The sequence below is a fragment of the Grammomys surdaster genome, unplaced genomic scaffold (assembly GCF_004785775.1).
Source record: "Grammomys surdaster isolate TR1022 unplaced genomic scaffold, NIH_TR_1.0 168, whole genome shotgun sequence".
In the NCBI taxonomy this organism is placed as follows: domain Eukaryota; kingdom Metazoa; phylum Chordata; class Mammalia; order Rodentia; family Muridae; genus Grammomys; species Grammomys surdaster.
The window spans coordinates 6,372,459-6,382,984 of record NW_021604616.1 but is presented as its reverse complement, the minus strand read 5'-3'; positions in this window follow the sequence as shown (position 1 = coordinate 6,382,984).

Here is a 10,526-nt window from a genome sequence, read left to right as displayed (position 1 = left end):
TAGCCTTGGCAAAAGCTTGGGTTCTTTGGTGGTATCCATTAGGCACCGTTGGCCAACAACTCAATTAGGTATAACCTATTCCCGGAACTGGAGGCTTCATTTGGTAACAAGAGATAATCTATTTGGAGCTGTGTCTCCTCTGTTATTTAATGATTCCATTTCATTTTTTCATATATGTTTTAAGAAGCTTCTACCGTTTTAAGTTTCCATTAGACTTCTCAAATGGCCCTTAGTTTTAGCTGTCGTTTCCTGCATCCCGTCCCTCATCTCCTTCTCTTTGCGTGTTCCTCCCGTTTTAGTTCACTTCCATATCCTTTCATAACTGTCTATTCTATTCCCCTTTCCTAGGAAAATCCATTCCTTCTCTAAGTCCCTTAGTCTATATGTGTATCTCTGGTTACACAGATAAAGACTTAACAGCTAACATTGATATGTAAGTGAATAGTTGTCTTTCTAGATCTGTGTTACCTCCCTCAAATGATTTTTTTCTGGCTCTTTACCTGAGAATTGTATTTTTAACATTGAGTAATGTTCCATGCACCACATTTTCTTTAGCCATTCTCCTATTGGCAGACATCTATACTATTTACAATTTCTAGCTAGTATGAATATAGCAGTAATGAACATAGTTAAGCAAGTGCCTTTGTAGTAGGATGTAGAGTCCTTTGGGTTTATGCTCAGGAGTGATAAACCTGGATCTTGAAATGGATGCATTTCCAGCTTCCTGAGGAACCGCCACATTGATTTCCACAATGGCTGCACAAGTTTGCACTCCCACTAACAATGGAGGGGCGTTCCACTTTATGTTTCAAAAAAAAGTGATGGAGATTTGTAATGATACATTTGTATAGACAAGGCCTTGTGTTCAATCTCTAGCAATACACACACACACGCACACATGCATATGCACACACATATACACACACTGACATATAGGCATGCACATGTACACACATATACATACACATACATACACACACACACACCAAGCACCTTATCCTCCTGTAGATGTATGTGCTTCTCTCTGGGCTTTTATGGTTAGGTATCTGGGAAGGATCATTGGACTGACTTCCTTTACTTTTGCCCTTTTCTGTTGTAGGATTGCAATCTTGTTCTTTTGTTAAACAACATTTAGTTAGTTTATATTTTTTAAGATATGTAAATGTCTATGTTTTAAAGAACGTTTCACACTAGTCCCAACATTATGGCTGCAGTCAGAAGTCTTGTAACTTAGAATTCATTCAACATCAGTAAGGAGAATTCTGGAGATAGTGAAGTCTCCATTTGGATTTTTTTCTTTATTTAAGCACTGATTAGCTATTAATAACTTGAAAGCAGGGTTGTGACTATTCATCGATAGATTTAAAGAGTTTGGGGAATAATAGGCCTTACACAAGACAATATTAAAATCAGAGGAATAGCAGGCCAGTTCGCTATTGAGTACTGTTTTGATTGCTCAGACAAGAAACATTGACCACCTAGCTAAAGAGAAGGGGAAGAAAACAGGCTCCCTAGACATGGGGAGAAACAACTGACCCTACCACAGAGAAGCCATGACTCTCAGCTGTGCATGAAGATGGAAAAGAAAACATATTTTAGAGAATAAAAGGAAGACAACTGGATGCTCAGGATTAGCTGGAGGCTCTCAATGAAAGGGTCAATAAAGTAACTAATGGATCCTTAGGCTACAAAGGATGCTGGGAATAAAAATAATAAATTATTTTTTCTAACAGTGAAAACTAGTTTCCTTTCTCTAATGACAAAGCAACTAATTGTGCCGAGATCTAAAAACGTTTTCAAAGAAGAGCATACGTGTCCACTCCTAGTAGAGTCAAAGGGGCAGAAGAGCCTGCACTAACCAGACCAGGAAGGCTTTGGAGTTGGATCCTCAGCAGCATGTGTGACCCATCCATGACTTCTGCTTCTACACAGACACCATCATGCCAGTGTGGCATGCTTATTCTCCGCTGAAACACGGAATTCAAGGTCAGATTTTATTACTCCTTTTCTGGGGCAGTCTTTTATAAAGGCTTTTTCTAACCATGGCAGTCTATCAAAAATGCTAAAGTCTGGAGGGAGAGAGGCAAGCTCAAAGGAAACATTTTCTGCAAATCTAGTTGCCAGACACGTTTCCTTCAGGCGGTCACGTGACCTTACGTTCCTAGTGTGAGCCTATTTTAATCAAAGCACCCTAGAGCTGGGAGGCACACTGTGTGACTCCTTCGAAGTTTTGCACTGCAGATGAGGAAAACAGCAGCATAATGTCGTTTATTCCCAAGGACCAAATTGATAAAAGGATGCAAATGGAGATTGGCAGAGCCATAACTAAACATTGCATGAAATAAAGCTATTATTTTAAAGAACATCCTGAGTCTCATATTACATACTGAGTGTTTAGTCCCACAGTGAATTCTGATGAAAAATATGTACAAGAACGTTTAAATAAATACCAACATCACTGAACAATGGCAGAACAGGGGTTTCATTTGCACTTGCCCAACTCCAGGACCTATGCTTGTCTTGCTGCTTTCTTTGTACACTGCCCCTTGTCCCTGTTTCACTAGGAGCAATGGAAACTGACAATTTGTCTCAAGTTCTCTAATAGACTGGTAGGAAGTAACACCAAATCCGTGCTGCTGGTTTCGGCTCTCTGAAACCCAATGCTAAGTACAGAAATACAGCTTTCGCTCCTTGGTGGCCAGGCAGCCTTATGCTTCCTGTTTCTCAGGCCACACTGCCTTAAAGAATTATGCATCTGGGCTGCTCACAGGCCCCACAGACCAGATTGAAACCTTTCCCACTCATAAATGGGTTCCCATAAGACCAATTTAAAAAGTTACATTTATTATACTCATTGTACATGTGTGGGTGTGCCATGGAGCATATGCGGAGGTCAGGAAAAAATGTCTGTGAGAGTTGACTCTCTCTCTCGTGAGTCCTGGGGACTGAATTCAGGTTGTCAGACAAGGCAGCACACGCCTCAACTTGCCGAGCAATCTCTCTGTCCCAAGGCTAAGTCTCTCTCTCTCTCTCTCTCTCTCTCTCTCTCTCTCTCTCTCTCTCTCTCTCCCCCCCTCCCTCCCTCCCTCTCTCCCTCTGTCTCTCTCCCCCTCTTTCTCTCTGCCTCCTTCCCTCCCTCCCTTCCTTCCCCTTTCTTTTTCTTTCTCTCTTTTTCTTTTTTTCTTTCTTTTTCTTCCTTCGTTCATTCCTTCCTTCTTTCCTTCCTTCTTTCCTTTCTTTTCTAGAGATCATGCCCCATTGGTATACCATGAGATCACTGTAATGTCTTATGACTAATGACTAATGTATTTTTAAATTAAACTCACCCCCCATCTCATTCTATTTTATTGTTGTGTTAAAACACTAACCAAAAACAACTTGGAACAGAAACTTATGCTTCCACATCATAATACCTTATCAAGAGAAGTCAGGGCAGGATCCTGGAAACAGGATCTAAAGAAGAACACTGCTTGCTGATTCTCTGTCTGGTCCACTCCCTAACTCATGTTCAGCTAGCTTTATATACAGCTCAAGTCCTAGTCAAGATCTGCCTAGGGATAGTGCTATCCACAGTGGGCTGGGCCCTTCCACATTGATCATCAGTCAAGACAACTCCTCAAGAACGTGGCCAGATGATTCTAGGCTGTGTCAAGTTAAAACTGAAGTCACCAAGACATCTGTATGTCTCTGTCTCTGCTGTGTGTGGGGTGTTTGTGCATACACAGAAGCATGTGGGGGTCAGAGGTCAACCTCATGTTCAGAAAGATAGATTCTTACTGGGTCCTGGGGCTCCTCAGTTAGGATAGCTGGACAGTGAAGCCAAGGGATCTGTTCATCTATTCCTTTCCACTGCTTAGACTGTAAGTCAGTGCACACCAGGTTTACATGCACATTCTTGGATTGGAACGCAGATCCTCATATATGCAGGGCAAACACTTTTTCAGCTGCGCTGTCTCCCCCAGCCTGTGTTTTCTTATTTATCATCCCACTCCCTTTAGCATTTTAGATTTGAAGGTGGATTTCTTTGACTCCCATTGGTGAGCTTTAGGTAGAAGAAATTTCTTTTCATTCTGACAGTTCTTGAGTTGACATCTATTCCACATTTAGTTTCCTGGAATCAGCATAAATCCTAACCAAGAGCAGTCCACCAAAGGGGCTTTTTAGCAGAGCAGGCTTTGCTTCCTATGAGCTGTTTATATGTAATTAAGTCAGGGTGCTGCTGCTGTCTTTCCAGCTTTCTCCTTGCCTGGGGTCTAGAATCTGTAACCATCCAGGTTAATTGTGCCCATTTGTTCTTGCCTCCTCTGTGTCAGCTGGAGCCAAAGCATCCCCTCCTGGAAGCCAGGATCCTTTGAAGCCCAGGCTGCCAAGGAGCTGAGAATCAGCCATAGAAGTCTGTCCTCTTCCCTCCCTGAGAGGGAAACCACATTGAAATATTTGTTCTCTGTGCTTTGTTCCTGAAACAAACAATATAAATATGCTGCAGAGGGTGAGCATTTGCCACAGTGATAAACAAGTGGTAATCACACTATGAGGGTGAAGTGGGGGTGTTTATGGTCTCAGGAGAGATGGGCTACAAAAGGGAGAAATCATCCAAAACCGTGAATATGCAGTCTTCTGTTTTTATTCTTAGAAGTTTGGTGGCTTTGGTGGAAGAACAGAGAGTTTCATTTTTAGCTTAGTGTTCATTAGCAGGTAGATGACTTAGTTTAATTAGGGTAAGGTAAAACCAAAATTTTTGTTTTTCTCCTGTTTTAATTATTATTATTAAAAACTACATTTAAAGAATCACATGTGGAGGCCTAATAGAATTTAATAAGTAAATAGCCAGATTTTTATGGTCAAGATAGATTTAGTGGAAATACAAATTTAAAACAGTATTAGGTAATGCTGTATATATATATAAATTGCTTGTTTAGTTTAGAGACAAAGCTTCATTATATAGCCCAAGTTGATCTCAAACTCACAAGCCTCCTGCCTCATCCTTCTAAGTACTAAGATTACAGATATTCTAGATTGCTTTTCTGTGGTAAACATTTCAATCAAGAGCAATTTAGGGCAGGAAAAGGTTTATTTCAGGTCAGACTTACAAGTCACATTCCACCATTGAGGAATATCAGGGCAGGAATTTAAGTAGGAACTTAACACAGAATATACAGATGAATACTGCTTGCTGGCTTAGTCACAGGCTAATGATCAAATAAAGCTATCTTAAACAGCTCAGGCTGTCTGCCTAGGGTTGGTGCCCTCCACAGTGGGCTTGGTCCCCCATAGTGGGCTGGGCCCTCCTACATCAATCGATAGTCAAGACAACATTACAATTAGAAACTTCCTCAGATTGTTCTAGATTAGTCAAGCTGATGGCAGTAACCATGAGAATAGATAAGTGTAAAAGTTTAGCTATTTGTAATAGTTGAAGGTAAACCTTTAGAACTCCTCTTTTCTGTTATTTTAATTGAATTCCTTTCTATTTTTATATGTTTTGGATTTTGAGTTGCTTCTGTAACACTGGTAGCAAACTAATTGGTGCTAAAGATTTTCAACAGAAACACATGTAAATTTATATTTATCTTTCTAGAAGATGAAATGTGATGCTGATAAGATAGTCTACTTTTGTACTACTACACACACACATACACACACACACACACACACACACGTATATCCTAAGAGGTAGAGGTACTAAACAGTGTAGCAGGTACCCCCAGAATGACATTTTTTAATGGCTAGATTCTATATTCCTACATGTCAACAATACCCATAACTTAAGATAGTCCTGAATTTCCCTCTAGGTATGTAATGGTCAAGCTTCAAAGATGGCCATCCCAGGTATAGGCTTCATTAGGAAAGGAAATGTTTATGTTATCCATATATGCTTTCAACGACTTAGTAAATTTATAAAATTATGTCTTTCACTTCTTTTTAAATGACCATTTTATTTTTTCAGTTTTTAAAAATGGATACATATCATTTGATATTATCTTTGCATTCATTTGGTGCATGTAATATTTAAATTTACTTCTATCAACACATTTTGTTTTGAGAGAGAAATCATTATTAATTGTATGTCTAAAATACAATAAAGGAAAATTCTGGGTGCTCCATGGATTATAGTTAAGACTTTGAAGGTTTTGCTTAAAATTATTTGAAGAATCTTTGGACTTTTAAGTAAGAAAAATGACAGGAGACATTTTGGATGCTGTGGTTCTAGCTGTTGTGCCGAAAACTGGCTTATGGATGGAAGCAAAGAGACCCTTCTAGAAGCAGAGCAGAAGTCACAGCTCTCTTAGCCACAGAGACCCAGTTTGCCTCCTGGACACTTGTAGATGAAACTCATCTGTGTTGACTTTGCATCCTGGTTCTTTGCCTAAGGGACAATCCAAACAAAAGGGCCAAGGAGTTGAACTGTAGGGGTGACTCTTAAAATAAGGTGGAAAGGAGTTGGAAGATTAAGACTCCAGTTTCTGTCAGAGGGAGAATTCTACACAGTGTTATGCAATCTTTCAGGGAGGTCCCCGCTATACAAAGCTCTAGTACCTGACAGCAACACCTCCTCTGTTAATGTGTATTGCATTGGCTTTTGGATTTTATGCTTTGCTACCTTACCCTGCTTTCTGGGGTCTCCATCTTAAGTGAGTGAGTGGAAGAAACTAAAACAGGATGTGGTTGTAACACTATAGGTAGAGTGTGACCAACGGACCTTGGTCCATTGGCCAATGTGACCAGTGTGACCTTGGGTCAATGCATATACTTGAAGTAGTGGCATTTGATGCACTTCTGGGATGTATTAAAGTGGAGGTTAAATGATTTACTGATGTGTTTATTGTGACATGTGAAAAAAAGAGAATCAGTATGAGTCCAAGATTTTGAGTCTGAAGGCATGGAGGGTAAAATATTGAGTGAGTGAGACAAGAGAAGCAACAGTCCACCTGGAAGCAACCATGTATGGTATGAAGCAGAACTCCTTCTTGACTAATGTAAATATATAGTTGATATGGGAAAATTTACAGAACAGATCATTTATACAATGAATTATTACTTTTGTCAAAAATCAAGGAAGCATACCTTTGTGATATACTTTATATTCTGCTCTATTAGCCTGTCTTTGTTTTCTTAATTTCTTTGCGTCTTAATATTTGGCTCTGTAAATCTTCCAGGAATGCTATCCTTAAAGATAGCTTTTAGAACATTATAAGTCTTGTAACATTCTAATAAATCTTGACATTCTTGTAAATCTTTTCATTCCATTCTCATAAAAATTTGCTAATATTTTACATTAACTTTTAATTTATTTCATTTTTATTTTACCGTGTATGTGATATATATGTGTGTGTGTGTGTGTGTGTGTGCGTGCACATGTGTGCCTGCATGTGCACATGTATGTGTGTGTTCATATTTTTTTAATTAATTTATTTATTATATGTAAGTACACTGTAGCTGTCTTCAGACACCCATATGAGGGCATCAGATCTCATTGCAGATGGTTGTGAACCACCATGTGGTTGCTGGGATTTGAACTCATGACTTCTAGAAGAGCAGTCAGTGCTCTTAACTGCTGAGCCATCTCACCAGCCCGTGTGTTCATATTTTTAAGGAAGCCAGAAATCAAGGTAAAGTGTCATCTTCAATCATTCTCCAGTTTATGTTTGAGACAGAGTTTGTCATGACACCTGGAGCTGACTAATTCATCTAGACTGGCTGGCCAGCGAGGTCTACCTGCCCATCTACTCTCTGTACTATCCCTAAAGATGTGCCTTTTTTCATGAGTCCCAGGGATCCAAGGTAGATCCTCATGCTTGTACAGCAAACACTTTATGGACCCAGTCATCTCTCTACCCTCTAATAGCATTTAATATTCAAAAGTAGGATTCTTCAGATTCATTTTCCTTGAAAATATTTTTACCTCTTTGTAACTTCATGAAATTTAGAAGCAGTTTGTTACATTTAAAACACAGATATTGTGTTGTCTATTTTTCAGAATTATCTCTGAATTGTCTCCTATTTGGAGACAGTATAGATAATTTAGGTTAATGAATTGATGGTTGACTTAAATTTATAAGTTTATATAGGCTTGAGGAAGAATTAACATCCTTTTAATCTTACACTTCCTAATCAAGAGAATTTAACCACATACTGCTATACTCATTAGAATAATGTACAAAATATAGAATATGATTATATAAAACAGAGAAAATTACTGAAGAAATATTCCAACATTTACTCCAGAGAGTAGGTGGGACTTTGTGCTTGTATTATTAATTTTTCTTATTGCTATGACAAAATATTTGACAAAGGCCACCAAAAGAGAGGAGAGTTATTTCATCTTATAGTTTGACAGTATCATCGATCAGAACAGGAAAGGCATAATGTCAGGAATAGGCAGCAGCTGGTTATACTACGTCCCTTGTCAGGAAGCAGAGATGGGTGAATGGTAGTGCCCAAGTTAGCTTTCTCTTTTTATGCTGTCTGGGATGCCAGTCCAAGGGAAAACCTCCCTAGTTAACCCTTCCTGGAAACACCCTTATAGATATAATTAGAGGTAAATTTTTATGGTGTTTCTAAACCCAGTTAAATTGATAATGTTAAATGTAACAGTGTCCTGGTGGGAGAGTTATCTTTGTCTAGGAACATAGTTAATTCATAAACAGCAGAAAGGAAGAAAGTAAATACCATTTAGGTGAATGAGGTGGTAATGGTGGAGTGATGTGGGTATCTTGTTTTGTGGTCATTAAAATTCCACAAAGTACCAGACTGATGGAAATGGTGGGAAGGAACTTTTTGTTTTTGTTTTGTTTTTCAGAATTATTTATTTATTTTATGTATATCAGTACACTGTCGCTGTCTTCAAACACACACCAGAAGAGGGCATCAGATCCCATTACAGATGGTTATGAGCCACCATGTGATTGCTGGAAATAGACCTTTGGAAGAGCAGTCAGTGCTCTTAACCACTGAGCCATCTCTCCAGCCTAGGAAGGAGTTATTTTAAACATAAAAAAAAGAGCAGAAAGCATGGACAATCATCCAGAAATGTAAAAAAGTGAGAGAGAGAATAAATCCAGCATGTATTCAAGGCAACAGCAAATTTATATAAAAAAATAAAATCAGATTCCTTTCCGTAGTTCCAAGTAAGTGACCTCGTTTCCTTTTTTATGTGCTGTGCAATTGTGTCATAGACTCAGCCATTCTAATCCCAGACACCAAGTTTGGCCTATATCATCTTTGGCTGTCACTTTGTCTGCAAAGAGGTTTAGGTGCTTGCTGTTCTCATTCTACTCTGAGGGTTACCTTAGGGCCCCTCTTTCTAGAGAGCAAGGCTCTGTGAAGCACCAGTTCTGTGCTGTTTAGTCCTAAGGACACTCATGTGAGAAGCAGCATGTGTGACCAAGTGAGTACACTGCTGCTCTCTCTTGTCTGTCCCACAGCGTCTCCAGAACCCACAGAGCAACTCAGCTTTAACATGTGTGCACGAAACATATGAACCAACACGCTAATGAGTTCTCAGGTATATGTGATGCTTCACATCCTTCAACTTGCAAAAATAACTTTAGGAACTTTTTTCTTAAAGCGCTTCTATAAATAATTAGTCTTAGTTGTGCCAAGGCTGCTAAAATTTCAGGGAGATAAATGGTTCTCTTAAATCAGTATAACTAGAAAGAATTGATACTTAAAATGTGTTTACATTGAATTTTCATTCAACCACATCAATGAGAAAGTCTCATAGGAAATAAACATGGTATGGTGTTGACATAAAAATTAATAGGTGTTTCTGGATAAGTCTTCAGATGCTTTGTTATAGTATAATATAAAATAGGTCTGATACAACTAATTATCGTATGTATTCAAACATAGCATAGCTTAGGTCTATTTCCAAAACAGAATACTTTTATTCGGGGGAAGTTTGAATTAAGAGAACTATCTGGTACAGGGCTGTGCAGCATCTACCCATGGTGTGCTAAAGCTTTTCCACTTGAACCAGAACTGGTTTTAATGGAGGCTGAATGGAATTGTCCTGATGCTCCAGCTCAATTTCTTCCTCTTGGATATAATTAACCTGTGCTACCAACTTGACACAAATCTAGAGTCACATGGGAAGAGGGACCCTCAACTGAAGACTTACCCAGATCAGATTCAGCTTTGTCAATGTCTGTGAGACATTAGATCTTTTTCTTTAAAACAAAAAAAGATTTATTTATTTTATGTATATGAGTAGATGGTTGTGAGCCACCAAGTGGTTGCTGGGAATTGAACTCAGGACCTCTAGAAGAGCAGCTAGTGCTCTTAATATCTTTTTTTTTTTAAAAGACTCATCATTTTAGGTAGGTTGGCTGGCCAGCAAGCTCTTTGAATCTATAATATCTGCCCCCTAATGCTGAGATTACAGGCACATGTAGCCTTGCCTGGCTTCTTGCCTCATGCTTCCCGAGAAAACAAGCTTACCCAGTGAGGCAGCTTCCCAGTCCCCAGTCTCTTAAGTTTTGTCGTGATTTTATTCTAATTTCTCTGCTACAAGGGCCAAATTTTGA